The sequence below is a fragment of the Lagenorhynchus albirostris genome, chromosome 10 (genome assembly GCF_949774975.1).
Source record: "Lagenorhynchus albirostris chromosome 10, mLagAlb1.1, whole genome shotgun sequence".
In the NCBI taxonomy this organism is placed as follows: Eukaryota; Metazoa; Chordata; class Mammalia; order Artiodactyla; family Delphinidae; genus Lagenorhynchus; species Lagenorhynchus albirostris.
This window is the reverse complement of record NC_083104.1, coordinates 96,016,255-96,033,280: the sequence shown is the minus strand read 5'-3', so window position 1 is coordinate 96,033,280 and position 17,026 is coordinate 96,016,255.

Genomic DNA, 17,026 nt, shown 5'->3' with positions numbered 1-17,026 from the left:
TCAGCCCCAGAGAATGGCAGCAGTGGTGGCAGATTCCCAGTGGTGGCAGAGTCCGGGGCAGCTTTCAGACCAGAAGTGACTGTGGCATGACTTCGGTTGTGCCACAAAGTCCCTTAAGTTCCTGACTGTTCTCCATGCTCTGGTGTTTATGTAAATTCTGTGAACTACTCTTTATCCTTCTAATACATTTATTTCCACTGCAATAGCCAGAAATAGCTTCTGTTACTTGCCACCAAGTATGTGGATTATTATACATTATATATGTAAAAGTGCTTTGTAAACTTTGACACATAATATAAGCATAACTACCATTTAATTATTTCTCTGCTTTCACTTTCCTTCAGGCTCATATGTCTGACTTTTGGCTCTCTTTGAGTTATTATAATTCTTGGTGTCAATTTGCATGCTGATATTCCAATAAATAAATATGCCTTTACTCCAAAAAAAAATGGAAGTAATATGTAAGTCTGTGTGAAAATGAGACTATTAGCAAAAAAAAAAAAAGAGAACATTTAGGAGCTCATAAGAGGGACTGTTTTCTGGGAATTTGTAGGGCTTATTTCGGCTTAAGGACATGCCTTCAGTAGCACTCAAGGGTCAGACGGAGCAATCTCTGCCTGCCTTAAACCATTTAGAAAACATGTGTCTGCTACTGTGAGGATCTCCAGGCAAGATGCTTCCTTGACCGTTCTTCTGAATGGATTTGAGGCTTGGAAGCATATGTTGCAGTTGATTCAGATTCACATCTTCTCTTGCAGTGAACCACAAATCTGTACACATCTTCACAGACTTCCTACATCCCTGCCACTGAAAGGTGCAGATTGGGGAATAAATGCAATGGAAAAAATCATCTGTGGAAATAGATGATTGTAAAGCATGGCTTTACATGCTTTACACTGCATTATCAGAGCCAGCTCAGGGGATAGCAGTTTGGGCAGCTAATTACATGCAGCCCTAGCAGCCATGCTCTTAGATTTACATGTTAGGGTTTTGAGGCTATGAAAGTTTGATGATGGCTGATCTGATGGCTGATCTATTTGTTCTGACTGTCTAAACCCAGTACCATTGGGTTAGTTCACATATGGCCACTGGGGCTCCAGGAACCCTTTATGCAAAAAGGCAGCCCTGTATTTTAAGGGAAAAGACTATAACCCTAACTTTCTCCACTTAAGACGTTTGCATTTAGTCTCCAGCGAGGGGAAATGAGGTTTTTGCCTCTGAGCCGTGGTTGGAGAGCTCAAGGCCAGCTTGGGGCTGGAGGCAGTCAGAGAACAAGAGTTCTCTTTAGAGCACAGAGAACGTGGTAGGAGGAAGAGGAGTTGGGCTGTCGCATGGAGCTTTGCTGAATAGCTTCCCCTGTAAAACAAGCAGAGGACTTCACTGAAGTTCCTAAATAGAGAAAAAGCTACCAACATGGCCTCAATAGAGAAAGCTGGAAAAATGAATAAACATAGCAACCTCGGGTAGCAGTTTACCTGCAGCGCTTGGAACAGAAATGATGATGGTATCAGAAAGCCAGGAACCAAGTGATAATCAGTGGGGAGACCGAGTGCATTGGTGGTAAAAGCAGCAGCTGCAGGAAAAGCAGAGCAAGGGCAGGAGGCCCGCCCTCTGACGTCACTGGCATCAGACCCAAACTGAGGTGGGTGACAGGTTTAGAGGAGCAGTCTAGAGGCAGTCCCAGGCCTGGCCGGATCTGTCCTGGAGGAACCTGTTACCCTGAGGTGCCTTATGTTGACTCGACATTAATGGTACATCCCCCAGCATGGGAGAAGACAGGGGGTGGCCAGGGGACTTGGCAGTGTTTAGAGTCCCGATGGTATCTGTGTGGTCGCTTTATTTCGCAGGCATAGGCTTGGCTGCGAATAATGGTTGTGTGCCAATTGATGCAGCAGAATCAACCTGGCCGTCAACCCCTCTGGTTGATATGAGGTCAGAGGAGCTCTGCCTCTGTCCCTTCAGTTTGTCGGTTTGTGTTTATGAACATGGCCTGTGCTTTAGTGAGACCTCGTAGCTTTTAAATTTCCTATGAAAATGATGCTTCCAGTAAAGGATAATATAATTTCAGTATTTCAAGGCTCAAAAGTTAACAAACAGCTAAACAAAGTTTAAATTATATTCCTTGGTTTATATAAAAATGAATGTGTCTATATGTGAGGGACTTTATGTTTAGAAAAATTGATCCCTGATTTATACACACAGTTCACTTTATTCACATTAGTGAAAAATCAGAACTGCAGTCTTTAAATTAAAGGTCTTGAGGGAACAAAGGACACTGATGTTTGCGAATACTTTGATTATTGCTGGAACCTGATGTGACTGATAACAGGCACTTTTCTAACGGGTGTTCTGATTGGTTGCTTTGCTCAAAGCTTTAGTATGGCTGAGAGAGGGAGAATCATGGAGCCTGATTAGAAGCCCTCCTACCTACCAGGGAGTGATGAGTTGGCCAGGAATGAAAATATGAACAAGAACCATGGTGTGAACAAGCCAAGGGGGGCAGCAGCAACAGTTCTGTGTTGAGCAGTTATTCAGTGCCAGCTACTGCACTGTGCTTCATGTATGTTACATCTTTTGCTGCTGCTTCTTGCTCACTGCCCATGAGACATCGTTTTGGGTGATTCCCGTGACTTGGGTGAGGCGCCCTTCTCCAGGCAGTCTTGCATTTGCCTCTCCGGACATTTAGGGGCACTGCCTCTCTGTAACCAATTCAAACTAAAGTAATGGCTTGAAGTTTTCTGAACCACTCCTGGGTTTTGAATTTATGCTATAAATTCTCAGAGGGCTCATCACTGGGTAGAACTACGCGAGGACAGATTGTGTGTGTGTGTGTGTGTGTGTGTGTGTGTGTGTGTGTGTGTGTGTGTGTGTGTCCGTCCCTTCTTTGCTCTATTAAGACATCTCTGTCTTTGGACCGTTGGGTTTTTTTGGGAAATGGGGAGTGAGGGGTAGGTAGTTTTACTTCTTTACCTTTCTCCTGTAGGTTCTCCCTTTGGGATTCTAGGTTAACATAAGAGGTGGTGTCTAATATTAACTTTTCACCCTGGGTGGACCCTGAGCTTTGACTTGTCTCTCTTACTCTGTGAGATCTTCAGAACAGTAACACAAGTCCCCCAGCATATGTCCTCAGGGCAAAAGGTTTTGGTTGTTTTTCTTGCCTTTCTGGGTTCTTGGAGTCTCTTAGAACTTGGTCTGGTAATTCCTCATTATCTTGTCCTTCCTTTGATGCTTTTAAGGAGATTGGAAAATTATTTTATAAATTTTTAGGAAAATTATCTGACACATTTTTAGCAGGAGGGTTGGTGCAAATGGCCCAGCTCTTTATTATTGGAAAAGGGGGAAAATGAAATTTGGAACATTTTTTAACGGTCTCTTTTTCACCATTTCTGAGTATAAAAGTATTCCCCTAAATTGGTAAATTTAATTATGTTTACATATGTCTACATAGTGAATTTTTAAAATTCTGCATGGCAAGAAAGAAAAGAAATAAAAAAGAAATCACAAAGAAGACCAGTAATAAACATTCAACAAATGGAGAGACGCATTTGAAACTCATATAAATAAGCTCATACTCAAAGGAAAGAAAGGACTGGTTTTTAAAAACATATTTAGAGCTATACATTATTATTGATTAAAGTCTAATAAATTACTTCAAAACTTAACAGCTTAGAACAACCCACATTTATTATCTCTCAGTTTCTGAGGATCGGGAATCTGGGAGCAGCTGGCTTAGCTGGGAGGCTCAGGCTCAGTGTTTCTCATGATGGGATTGCAGTCAAGCTGTTGGCTGGGGCTACAGTCTCATCTAAAAGCTCAGCTGGGGCTAGAGGACCCACTTCTAAGGTCATTCATGTGACTCTTGGCAGGAAACCTCACTTCCTTGCTGGCCACTTGGAGGCCTAGGTTCCTCAGCACTGGCCTTCTCCATCAGCAGCTGGCTGAGATTGCAGCTTATTTCCTTCAGAGTGAGGAACTCAAAAGAGGCGCACCTGGGCTTCCCTGGTGGCGCAGTGGTTGAAAGTCCGCCTGCCGGTGCAGGGGACACGGGTTCGTGCCCCGGTCCGGGAAGCGGCTGGGCCCGTGAGCCATGGCTGCTGAGCCTGCGGGTTCGGAACCTGTGCTCCGCAACAGGAGAGGCCACAACAGTGAGAGGCCCGCGTACCGCAAAAAAAAAAAAAAAAAAAAAGCGCACCTCCAAGAGAGAAGTACAACATCTTTTACAAGCTAATCTTGAAAATGTCATACCATTGCTTCTGCCATATTGGTATCGGTTCACTCAGACCAACCCTGGTACAGCCTGAGCGGGGCTGCACAAGGATGTGAATATCAGGAGGTGGGGGTCATCTGGGGCTATCTTGGGGGCTGCCTGCTACAAGTGCCTACAGTTCAATAAGGAAAAAAAAACCCCTCAAAACAGAAAAATGGAAAAGAGATACAAAAGTCTGTTCATAGAAATATATATAAATTATACATACTAAAATATCTTAAACATAAAAAGATGCTCATCCTCACTCAAAATAAGAATAATGTAAATTAAAACTATATTGAGATACAGTTTCTACCCATGAGATTGTATAACCCACTGTATTATTGAGGATTTGGGGTAACAGGGTCTCCTATCTTGTCAGTGAGTGTAGATATTGGTGAAACCTCTATGAAGAGTGATTTGGCAATAACTATCAATAGTAAAACAACCCACATTTCCTTTGATCCAACAATTCCACTTACAGGAATTTATCCTAAATATATGCTGGCACATATGCAAAATGGTATCTGTATGAAGATCTTTATTGCAGCATCCACTTATAATAGCAAAAGATTGGAAACCATCTGAATTTCCATCAATAGGGAACTGATTACATAAATTACGGTAGTATACATATAATAGAATTCTTTTAATCTCTTAAAAACGAATGAGGCAGCCCTCTTTACACACATTTATGATTTTCTCCAACATGAACTGAAAGATGTGAAAACAAGGTGCAGAACAGCATGTCACTACTGTGAAAAATATATATATATGCTTGTACATGAATATAGTATCTCTAGAAGCATACGCAAGAGATTGGAATTGTCGTTTGCTTTTGTAGAGGGGACCTGAGTGGCTAGGGAATTAAGGGTGTGAGAGAGACTTACTTTCTATGCATTCCTGTTGTACTTTTTGAATTTTATAATATGTGCATGCATTAACCACTCAAAAATAATTATAATATTTTAAAAAGTATATTGTAATAACCTGAAATGATGGTGCCCTAAGCTAAACTGGTGTCAGTAGAAACAAAGAGAAGTAGAATTGGCAGGACATGGTGAGTAATTGGAGTGGTGAGTAGGAGAAGGAAGTGTCCAGAAAGGTGCTCAGATTCCTGCTACAGGCACCCAAGAGGATAGAAAGGTAGAGAACCTAAGGATATAGCTCTTAGAAGAAAATATATATATCTTATAAGACAATTAAGTTTTATAGAAAAGCCGCATTTTAAAAAACTAAAGCCTCTTGTTTTCTGTACTGTTCAATAAGCTTCTTGTAATTAGAGATTATATTTTAAATTTCCTTGTATCTCTTACAGTACATAGTATGGTCTTTGACTTGTTATAGATGCCCAATAGATATTTGTTAGATAAATGTCTGAAAATTAATTTTTAAAAGTGTGTTTTATCTTTTCAGAAGGATTTATCTGCCCAGATATTTGCAGAGTGTGAGCCTCAAATAAATTGAAAATAAAATATCTCATCATCTCTTTATCTGAGGGTGAGGGATCACAGGTGGAGAAAAGGTGAAGTTCATGCAGCAAGTTGCTCATGAGAACAATGCGTAGGGCTTTCAAAACATAAGATAATTTGTTTTAATATCTCTAAGAAAAGGGAAGAGTAAATTTAGCCAGCAGAGGGCTCTCATCATTCCATTTTATTGTAGGCCTAGAACTATTCATGAGATAGAGAAAAGTGCAGTTGAAGACCAGAAGAGGGTATATATCCTTTCCCACTCCACTGACTTTATACTACCATTGTAAGGACATCCTGCCAAGTCATCTTATTACAAGATGAGAGAATTGAAACTAGCAAACTTGCTTTAAATACTCTGTCTCCAAATGGCAAGGAGGGGCTCCTTGTCTTTTGTTAATCGAAAAATGAATTTCTCTCTCATGCCCTATAATAAGGCAAGGACCGCGTGGGAGGTATTCCCATATGTCGGGTGGAAAGAAGTGGGGAGTTACAGTGAGGCCTAATGTAAGCTACCTGAAGTGGTGATGTTTGCTGAAATGTTAGGGCTTTATGAAGACTTAGAGGGTTCTAAAACCTAGGATTGCTGGAGTCTATGGCATTTACAGTTTTTCATTGCCTTCTCTCATTTTTATATTGTTGGGTCACTCGTAATGGTCTCCTGTTTGTATTTTAAGTTAGGGAATGATTGGGACCCTTTTGTGGATTTTGTGAAGTCATGCAGACAATAAGTTAGATTTCCCATTAAAATCTTCTGACTCCTGGTGCCCCCACTGGCTGCTTTGTGCTCTGTGATTTCACACTGAATCCACCAAGGTCACAAGTGACAACCTATGAATATATCCCTCCTTGGATTAATAGAGCCTTTGAGTTAAGAGAGCAGAGAAGGAAATGGATGTTTATTGAGTGCCACACACTGGGCTGTGTTCTAGCTTCATTATTATAGTCCATCCCTAAAGTAACTCTAACACAAGGTAAGTATTGCTCCCCCAATTTATATAGGAGGAAACCCAGACCTGAAAGGTGGAATGAGTCACCCAAGATGGTAAATGTTGTGGGCGAACTGGATTTTGCCTACCCGTGAAGCTCATCTTCTTTCTGACATTGCAGTAGCCCTCATAATGTGAGCTTATACCTTGGGTTTTCTTTATCCTCTGGCTGCCCAAGGAGTCCTCTCCCCAGGCCATTCAGGGGTCTTTGGAAGTGTAGCTCATTGGTTGAGCAGTGTGTTCCATAGCCTCTGCAGTGTGTGCCGAGAGTGTGGTTTAATGGGGATTGCAGCAGCATCACAAGGCCCCTCCACACAGGTGGTAGGAAAGGGAGGGGTAGTGTCCCCCAGCCCTCCATCATCCGGAGTGCAGGGGGCAGTGACAAGACCCTTGCAGGTCTCTTGCAGTAACCGCCATGGTTTGGCCATGGCTATTCTCATCCCAGACACTAACGTTCTCTGACCGTTGGATGGTCTGCAGGGAAACACAGGCAGGGTGGATGAGCCACCAGAATGATTGTACATATTGATCATTTGTGTTGAGCTTGTGTAAGAATGGGCTTTGCCCCCAGGAGGACATATGCTTATGGATTTGTCCTGACCCCTTTACACCTTCTCACCCAGTTCACCTGGTAAATAGTGTCACATGAGCAGGATGGTGGTGTGAGGCTGGTTATAAAATCTGTAGCCATGGAGGGCAGTGGCCTTTAGCACCTCAGTCCGGAAGCCACACCCAAGACCATGGCCTTGTGAGCATCATTAGAACATGTGAACATGTGCCAAAGACAAACCTCTGCAGTGCAGACCCCGCCTCTTGCAGCCTGGCCCCTAAAGCAGAGAATTTTGAAACACCAAGTCCCCTTATGGTCATGTGTGGAACAGTTTCAGAGTTTAATTTTCTTAGCAAAACTCATACTATTAGATATTTTCAGAAATCTGTTCCACTGAATGGACTCATCTGAGGGAGGACAGCCTGTTGTTTCCTTGATTGGATGATGTGGGATTTTGGGAGACTCTTGAATGAAGAGAGGGGAGAGAGAGTTTGTCACACGGAAGCTGAGGGCTTATTACAGGCCTGTGAGTCACAGGGGCTGCAGGCAGGTGATGAGGAGAGGGGTGAATGAGTGCGGGGCTGGCGTGGAGCGGAGCCTGGGCAGGGTGGGGTGCAGACAGGGAGGGAGGAAGTGAAGCCTGGGAAGAGGAAAGGCAGAGGAGTGAATGAGGCTAACCAGGATTCTCCAGAGAAGCAGAACCAAGAGGGCTGTGTGTGTGTGGAGAGAAGGAGGGATGGAGAGCGAGAGGGAGAGGTTTCAGGGAGGTTGGTTCACGTTGTTGCGGAGGTTGGCAAGACCTAAATCTGCAGGGAGGGCCGGTGGGCTGGAGACCCAGGAGAGCCCAGGCGGCAGTCAAGCCCAAAGGCCGACTGCTGGCAGAGTTCCCCACGGCTGCGGCTGCGTTCTGCCAGTCTGGAATTTGTCACCGCTAGGGAGCTGTGCTGAGATCGGCGGATAGACTTGAGAAAGCCCAACCGGGACGCTCCGGAGAGGACTGTGAAGCATCCTCAGAGCCTGGCCCCTCACTCTGCCTCAGGGTCACCTCTGATACTGCGTGCGAAGCGAGCAGTCAATTATGCCACCAGGTCTGCCAAGCACTAGGATGGCAGGGTTTCAGAAGGCAGCTAGGGTAGAAGACGGTGGCTCTCCCGGGAGATGTTGAAAGCAACTGCAACTTCTTATATTCAATCAGACCTCAGCTGCTGCCATTTCCAAATAATATTCGATCAGAATTCCCATATATCAGTGCTTCCAACTTTGGCTGCACATTGGAATGACCTAGAAGTGTTTTTAAAACTCCCAATGCCTAATCCATAGCCGGGAACAATTCAGAATTTCCCGAGGAGGGATCTGGGCACAAGTACTTTTATAAGCTCCCCGGGTGACTCCAGATACACAGGCCAGGCTGAACAGCTCTGCCATATCCAGCTCCAGCAGCTTTGTTCTACGGTTGACCCTGAGTAACACAGATTTGAGCTGCACGGGTCCGCGTTTATACGGATGTTTTTCTGTAGTAAATACGACAGTACTACATGATCTGCTGTTGGTTGAATCTGTGGATGTGGAATAGTGAATACAGAGGAACCTCGGATACAGAGTGCTGACTATAAGTGATATACAGGTTTTCCACTGTGTGGAGTCGGCGCCCCTAATCCCTGCATTGTTCAAGGGTCAGCTGCATTTCCTTCCCCACCTCCCCTATGTGAGGCTCCCCCAATGTCCATTTAACCCGTTTCCATGGCCATTCAAGCTGCTAGGGCTCTGGAAAGGGAGTTTTCCACAATAATGTGATTTTCCTGGGGCCTGCACTTTCTCACATTGTATCAGAGGGTTTAAAATTAAAATGTTTAACGTTTTGACCTTGAGGAGCCAGCAGGAAGGGTTGATCTTCTAGACCTCATGAAGGAAACAGAAGCAAGATTTGGTAGAAGTTACATGGTATAAAGCAAAGGGGGCATCTGAACTGACCAGACTGGGCTTGGGCTCCATTTTTCTGGGGTAATTCTTCCTTGGGCAAATTCATCAGCCTTACTGAGCCTGTTTCTTTATCCTTAACATTGGGATAATAATGTCTGCTTTTCAGATAGGGAGGGACTAGAGATAATGAATAAGTAAATGGCTATCCTGTAGTGGGCGTTCAATAGATGGTATAAACTGCTGGTGACTGCTTGACTTAAGACAGACAAGACAGAGGAATTAAAAGCCAAAATTTGATGTCCAGTGACCTCTGACCCTCAGTTCTCTCATTTGTAAAACAGGGATAATGTGTTGGGTTGGATAGCATCCCCCCAGTATTTATGTCCACTTGGAACCTCAGAATGTGACCTTATTAGGAAACGGGGTCTTTGCAGGTGTGATCAGTGAAGGATCTCGAAATGGAATCATCCTAGATTTAGGGTGGGCCCTAAAACCAATAACTCACGTCTTTATACAAGAAAGGAGAGGGGAATTTGGACACAGATTCCAGATTTCCTCTAAGGTAAGAGACACAAAGACATACCAAGTAGAATGCCATATGAGGATGGAAGCAGAGGAGTGATGTGGTCACAGGTGAAGGATTATCAGAAGCCACTAGAAGGAAGGATTCTTCCCTGGAGCTTTCAGAGGGCACATGGTGCTGCGGACACCTTACTTTCAGGCCGTTAGCCTCTGGGCCTGTGAGAGGATAAGCTTCTGGGGTTTTTAATCCACCTGGTTTGTGGTCCTTTGTTATGGTAGCTCTAGGAAAACAATTTAGGTAGTAATATAGTACTTCTGGGTTATTGGAACTATAAATGAATTTATATTGTAAATATAATTAAATTTAGAAATGGTAAAATTTTAGCTAACTGTTAATTAGGATTATTTAGATATTGGCTAAAGAGCCTAGTCTGATGATGTTCTGTGCTAGGAGCCAAGGCCGCTGGCGCCTGGAGGGTCTTTCAAGGGTGACCGTTTGAGAGATGGAGTGAAGTAACGAGTGTTGCATGTAGCAGGGGGCCACGTGAGAGGCAGTAAGGCAATAAGTAAAAATGAAATTGCCGCCTGCCCTGGGCTCGTCCACCCACCAGTCGGGAAAAGGGCTCCCTGCCCTTTGATCTCAGGTGCACTAGCACAACCCTTTGTGACGCACACATAAACACACGCACACTCAGCTAGTTCAGACTTTGCTGGCTCTCATCCTTGGACACCCGATCCTGGAGTTGTGATTTCAATCTCTGTCCCAATAAGCAGCCACAGACCAGAGATTCATGTGCACATGACATTTTCGTTGAACCCACTGGAATGTACGGCAAAGTCTCCCTTTATCGTTGGTGATACAGTCACACAAGTAACCCCTGCAAATACTCCATGCCTAGGGTCTAATGTGGCTCCCAGGTGGGCCCGGGAGAGGTTCATCTGTACGTTGGAAGAATATTTTGCAACAGGTCTTTTCTTTCTCTTGACGTGAAGCTTACCCAGAAATCCACTTCGCTGGGCAGGGAGACTGACTGAATTGGCTGCAGATAGATCTCTTGGCCTCTTCCTCTGAGTTGGGTGATATAAGGGCACTAAAAGGTCACGATGGCAGGAAGTCTGGCAGAGGAAAATATAGGCAGTGCCAATGCAATTTATTTTACAGTAAAAAGAATTTTAGTTAACCCCATGACTTTAAAAATTGGCAAAGTTGAGTCAATGCATGTACATAAAATGTCAACACGAGTGCATTTTAGACTTTAGTTAGAAAATTTTTCAAATGGAGTAAAACGTGCCTAGATTGAGAGTTTTAAGAACCCTGTACCAGATTCCTGGCAAAGTAGAAGTCGTATAGCATTTGTTTTCCTAACTCTACGTCATCTAACTTCATAATTTGAATCTTAATAAAATTAAGTGTTGAGTGAAAACAAATCCCAAAAGTATAACCAAATATATTGGCTCAGGCCAGACTTAAGCCTCAGCGGAAGGTTTTGTAAGCTCTCGTAGTGGAAGTGTTTTTTCTCTTCTTCCTGTCAGCATCTCAGAGGAGCTGAGTCTGGCAGAGCAGCTGCTAACAGAATGAGCTGGAAAAACAAGGCTTGGTTCTGCTTTCCCAAAGGTGCTGCAGGATGAAAGGATACAAATCCCAAACCCTAATGCAAGGGGCTGGGTGATAGCCACCATGTTCCTGTCCTCAGGCCATGACGTGCATATGGCCAGGGCCATACACGTAGTAGGCACTTTACCATTACTTGTTCAGTGAGTGAATGAATCCTACAGTACAGTGGAGTGCAGCGTTGATCAGCTTATTGGTTGCAACCCTATTGTTGTATTAAGAAATCAGTTTAAAGGACTTCCCTGGTGGTGCAGCAGTTAAGAATCTGCCTGCCAACGCAGGGGACACGGGTTCGAGCCCTGGTCCGGGAAGATCCCACATGCCGTGGAGCAACTAAGCCCATGCGCCACAACTACTGAGCCTGCTCTCTAGAGCCCGCGAGCCACACCAACTGAGCCCGTGTGCCACAACTACTGAAGCCCGTGCGCCTAGAGCCCATGCTCCGCAACAGAGAAGCCACCGCAATGGGAAGCCTGCACACCGCAACGAAGAGTAGCCCCCGCTCGCTGCAACTAGAGAAAGCCCACGTGCAGAAAGGAAGACCCACTGCAGCCAAAAAAAGAAAATCAATTTAATGGTCACAATATCTTTCTTTTTTTAAAATTTTATTTATCTATTTATTTTTGGCTGTGTTGGGTCTTCCTAAGTTGCAGCGAGCGGGGGCTACTCTTCGTTGCAGTGCGCAGGCTTCCCATTGTGGTGGCTTCTCTGTTGCAGAGCATGGGCTCTAGGTGCACGGGCTTCAGTAGTTGTGGCACATGGGCTCAGTTGGTGTGGCTCGCGGGCCCTAGAGCGCAGGCTCAGTAGTTGTGGCGCACGGGCTTAGTTGCTCCACGGCATGTGGGATCTTCCCGGACCAGGGCCCGAACCCGTGTCCCCTGCGTTGGCAGGCGGATTCTTAACCTCTGCGCCACCAGGGAAGTCCCACAATATCTTTCAAACAATAGGATAGAAAATAATAGGATAGAAAATAAAGTGGTCTATCACACGTGTTAAAAGTGTGTGTGTGTGTGTATGGGGTGTGTGTGTGTGTGTGTGTGTGTGTGTGTGTGTGTGTTTCTGCTGAGCCATGATGTAAAATGTATTTCTGAAGGCATCAGAAGCTCTTCAGGAGCCAATGGAATCTATTTTTCTCTTTGCTGTCTCCTCTCTTCTTAGGTATGGTGACAACCCAACAGTAACTTCTCTCCCCAGCCATAAAGCAGGTTTAAATTCTTGTAGTGCCAGCTAGTTAGTCAAGACTGGAATCATAAAGTGTGGCATGTCACAGCTGTGCCTCCTCTTTCCACTCCTATAAAGGGATGCAGAATTTTGCTGACCCATCAGTGGCTAAGATCACTGTCTATTCTATATTGCGGTACTCTAACCATAGATTAGCTCTCTTAGGGAGGGGTGAGAGTCAAGACACACATACCTAGCCATTTCTTGGCAGCCACGTGGTAAAACACTGTGAACTCGGTAAGGTTTGTCCTCCAAGTCTGCAGCTGACCCTTTCTGTACCGTTGCTTTTCTCACAATATCCCCATTTTTATTCTTCCAAGCATGCTTCCTCCCATATTAATACTTGCTTTTAAATAATCAAATAACAGGTATCATCTGTGAGGAAGGGGTTAGCAGGCACCTAAAGGAAAATAAATTCAGGTCTAAACGAGATTTTAAAGATCAGTCTCCCTGATTTAGACCCTAGTGGCCTATAGGCTCTCCTTGGGGTAATCAGGGTCATTCTAATAGTCCAATCTGGAGTGTCACCTGCATGCAGTCTTTATTCTGCAGGCCTTCCCTCATCTTTTTTTTTTAATCAAAATTTATTTTTCCTGTGTCCCATTCTATCAGTATGCTTTCCACTGCTGGATCACATGAAATTATAATATGATCATCATTGTCAGTAGGATCCTGGGATTTAAGATGGAGAGAGTATCTTAAATGAAACAGTGAGTCTCATGTTGGGAATCTCAGCTTCTGGGAAAGGAGGAAGCTATTTGGTGATTACGCCTGTAAAATTAGTAAGTTGTTAGTAATTCTCAAGTCAGCCTGTATGTATTTTCATTGCTTCCTAATGGTATGGAGTTAGGCGTTATTGGGGATACAGACAACTACCTGGCCTCAAGGAGTTTGCAGTTAAGCAAGTGGAATGGGGAATCTTGGATGCCAAGCACTTGCATCCATCACTTTAAATAATATTATTTAATCGCAGTAGGGATTATCTTATGACTTTAAGGAACCAAGGCTAAGAAACGTAAACTGTTTTCCCCAGGTTCTATGTAAATAGTGAGTGGTGGAGTCAGGATTTAAATTCAGATCTGGTCTGGTTCTGATGCCTGTGTTCTTTTCAGCATTCCACATTGTTATGGACACAGAAGCCAAGAGGGAGAGGTGAAGAGAGCAATAGAAGTCTGTGTGGGGTGGATGTGGCCTCCTATGGGAGTTTAGAGGAGGAAGAGCCCAATGCCCTGGACCAGTAAGAGAAAACTTTTTAGGAGAACTGGGAAGTGGCACTCAGATAGGGCCAGAAGCCATGAAGGACAGCTTATTTGATAGTAGCTGGAAGAAGAGAGGTCTTTCCAGGTAGGATGACCAATAAAGGAAAGGCTTGGGAGTAGGAATAAGAATGTGCTGAAGAACAGAAGCGGGGGAGATCTGATTAAGGGAATGAAAATTATTCGTGTGGGCTGCCTTCTCTTTTACTGTATCTTAATTCAGTTGAGTGAGGGGGAGTCATCGCGGGAGATGGTTTCCCTCTAAAGGACAGGAGCTCAGGAAGCTCAGCCTTCCACACAGTCTTACCTGGAACCACTGCCTCTGAGAAGGATGTTCCGGGTCCCCAAGGAGAGGGGCCTTTCTCTAAAGTCCCTGATGATGCAAGTGGTGAGCTTCCAGGGAGCCAGGGCAAAGGAGCCAGGTGTTTCTTTCTTCCCTTTTTTGGAATCCAGGCCAGTTTCAATTTACATTACACAGCTTAATCCACAGAAACAGGAGCCAGAGGCTGGTTCTTTCTCTCTCTCTCTCTCTCTCTCTCTCTTTTTTTTTCTTCTCTCCAAGACACAGAAACCTTTATTTTCTCCCTACACCACAAACCAGTGCTGTTAAATAATATTGGATAATTGCACCTGTCGTACTCCCCATATTGTGCTGAAGAAAAATAATTGCTGGTTTTCTGCTTTGCAGTTTAGCTGTGACTCCATCATTTGACTTCGAGCATGTCATTTTCTCCCATTTTAGACTGTGTACAGTCAAACTGTGTGAAAGGACTCATAGATAGCGGCCCTGGGTGTGTGAGTGGGCGTGGGCCTCATTCAGCAATGATTTCTAATTTATACAGCATTGAAAATCCACAGCTATAAATAAACAGTTCTGACTGGCTTTGCTGCCTACTCAAATGCTTTATTAAAAAAAAAAAAAAGGAAGCACCAACTGCATGAGAATGGGAAATAGTATCTGGATATGGATTCTGGTTGCTGACACTTGTGCCCTCGCAGGGGGGATACCCAGACTTGGGATGGGTTCAGCGCTCATCCAGGCAGCCTTCTGGGAGGCCCAGCCTCCCCACTCTTTCCTTGCCCCGCCTCACACTCCCCATGTGCAGGCGCAGCGTGTTTGGGGATTACAGTATATGAAACTGACTTCCTGTTATGACAAGTATTGCAAGCGAGTAGGTGCAGAGGACCCAAAAATAGCTTGAGAAATGTATGACCCATTTGCAGGGAACATGGGGCTAATGTATTGTTTAGGCAAACAAGGTAAGTCTTCTCTCCAAACTCAAAATTGGTGTCACATGTGAGATAGCAACTCCAGAATATAAGCACAGGTATGGACCAGTCCATGAAGCAGTAGTGTAGCTCCCCCTGCCTGTATGGGTGAGAGTTTCCACCAAGTTGGGGTCCCTAACCCCTTCTTTTGTGTAACCTTGCAGATGTACATACATTTTTGCTTTTGAAAATAAAGGCTTCCAGATGCTCAGTTCCTGCTTTGTTCTGTAATAAAGAGGAAGGAAGGTGGGCTTGGGAATCAACCATCTATGTGACCTTGGATCGGTTTTTTTCCCTTTCTCTGAACCCAGTAGTGTGCTGGAGAGAGTTTGTACAGGCTCACAAGGATTCAGTGGTTCTGTGTCTCTCTTCCCAACTCTGCGTTCACTGACATGTTGGTAGCTTGAAAAAGGTCATGTTGGAGTGTTTACACCATGGCAATGGGCAAACTATAAATCAGGGCCTTAAAGTTTTCTTTTTTCCAGAGAGTTGGATTTTAAACATTTATAGCACACCAACATCAGAAACTCAGTTTGCTCATTTGTAAAATGAGGACATAATATATTTTCTACTTTTAAGACTTTTGTGAAGATAAAACGAGGTCATGGAGGTGAGAGTGGCTCTAAATTACATGACACTGTACAAGTATTATTGCTGGTTTTCTCATCATTTGGTTTGTATTGTTGTTTTCTAACCACTAAGGGCCAAACACAGCCTTATGTAGGCAGGTAATACTGTCTCCCTTTTAATGAATGTTTAGTCAGTGTTCATTACAGGTGTTTTGTTGCTTCTCCTTTCTTAAGCTATACCAGCACCAAGGAAGCACTGTGTGCTTACGTATACACTCAGTGGGGAATGGTTCTGAGGTGTTCCTGGTGTTGGAATAGATATTGCACAGTGGCCAGGCATGCAGCAACCACAGTTTAATTTGGTCCTGGGGATAGTGAAACCACAGATAGAAATCTGCCGGCTCATCACAGCCAAGAGCTTACTATGACTCCGAGAAGGATGCAGCCCGAGTCATCTTTGGGGTGTGGAAAATTTGGGTGATCCCCTGCGGGCTTCACATTTGGAGAATTTCCACTGTGACAACTGCTTCTGAGCTCCTGCTGAGACAGGTGCTAGGAGCAGTCAAGAAGCAGCAGGTGTGGGAAAAGAGGTGGTGTTCCCAGCTCAATCCAAAGACTTGAGGCTCATATTTGTATAACTGTAGAGGAGTAGGTTTCAAGCAGTTTGCTTGGTGCCTGTCCTAGTCTTGCCTTGGACTACCTGCCCTGTTGGGATAGTCTGCTCTCTTCTCTACGCCTATCAGACTGCCCTTGGTGTCCATTTCAACCAGATTTCTCCTCTATAATGTTAGGTTGGGAAGCCCAAGTACAATTTACTCTGGTGCCCACACCCAACCCACATGGGCCTGTTGACCCATCGATGGACTTGAACATGTTTACCTACTACCAGTCATTTGTGTTCTTTACAGAATGTGTCTGTAAATAAAGACCGAGAAAAATCCTCTAGGAAAATTAAAGCAGCGTTCATGAATGTGCTTGTTAATCATCTGACAGTCAGCTTTGTTAAACCGTAAACTATCACAGCCAAGTGCTTTGTACTTACAGCAGTCTCAGCAGTCATCATAATCATATCACCTCCCATCCAGATTATTCCCCAAGTGAAATGTACACTTATTTGACAAATTAATCAATATACCAATGGAAGAGATTTTGACAATATCACTGTGTTCAATGTCTACCTGCCCCAAATGCTTGCTCACAAGAGGGACAGATTTACCAATATTTTTTATAACTTATTTTCTCATTGCCCCAGTTAATTTGCTATTATACTAGGTAGACAGACAACTTCAGAAGCAGCCATCTCCCTACATTTCCATTTAGACTGAGAAAAAAAATAGATGAGAAATCCATGAAAATAACTAGCTTATGAAAGTGCCTCTTTTTAGGAAAATTGGGATTTT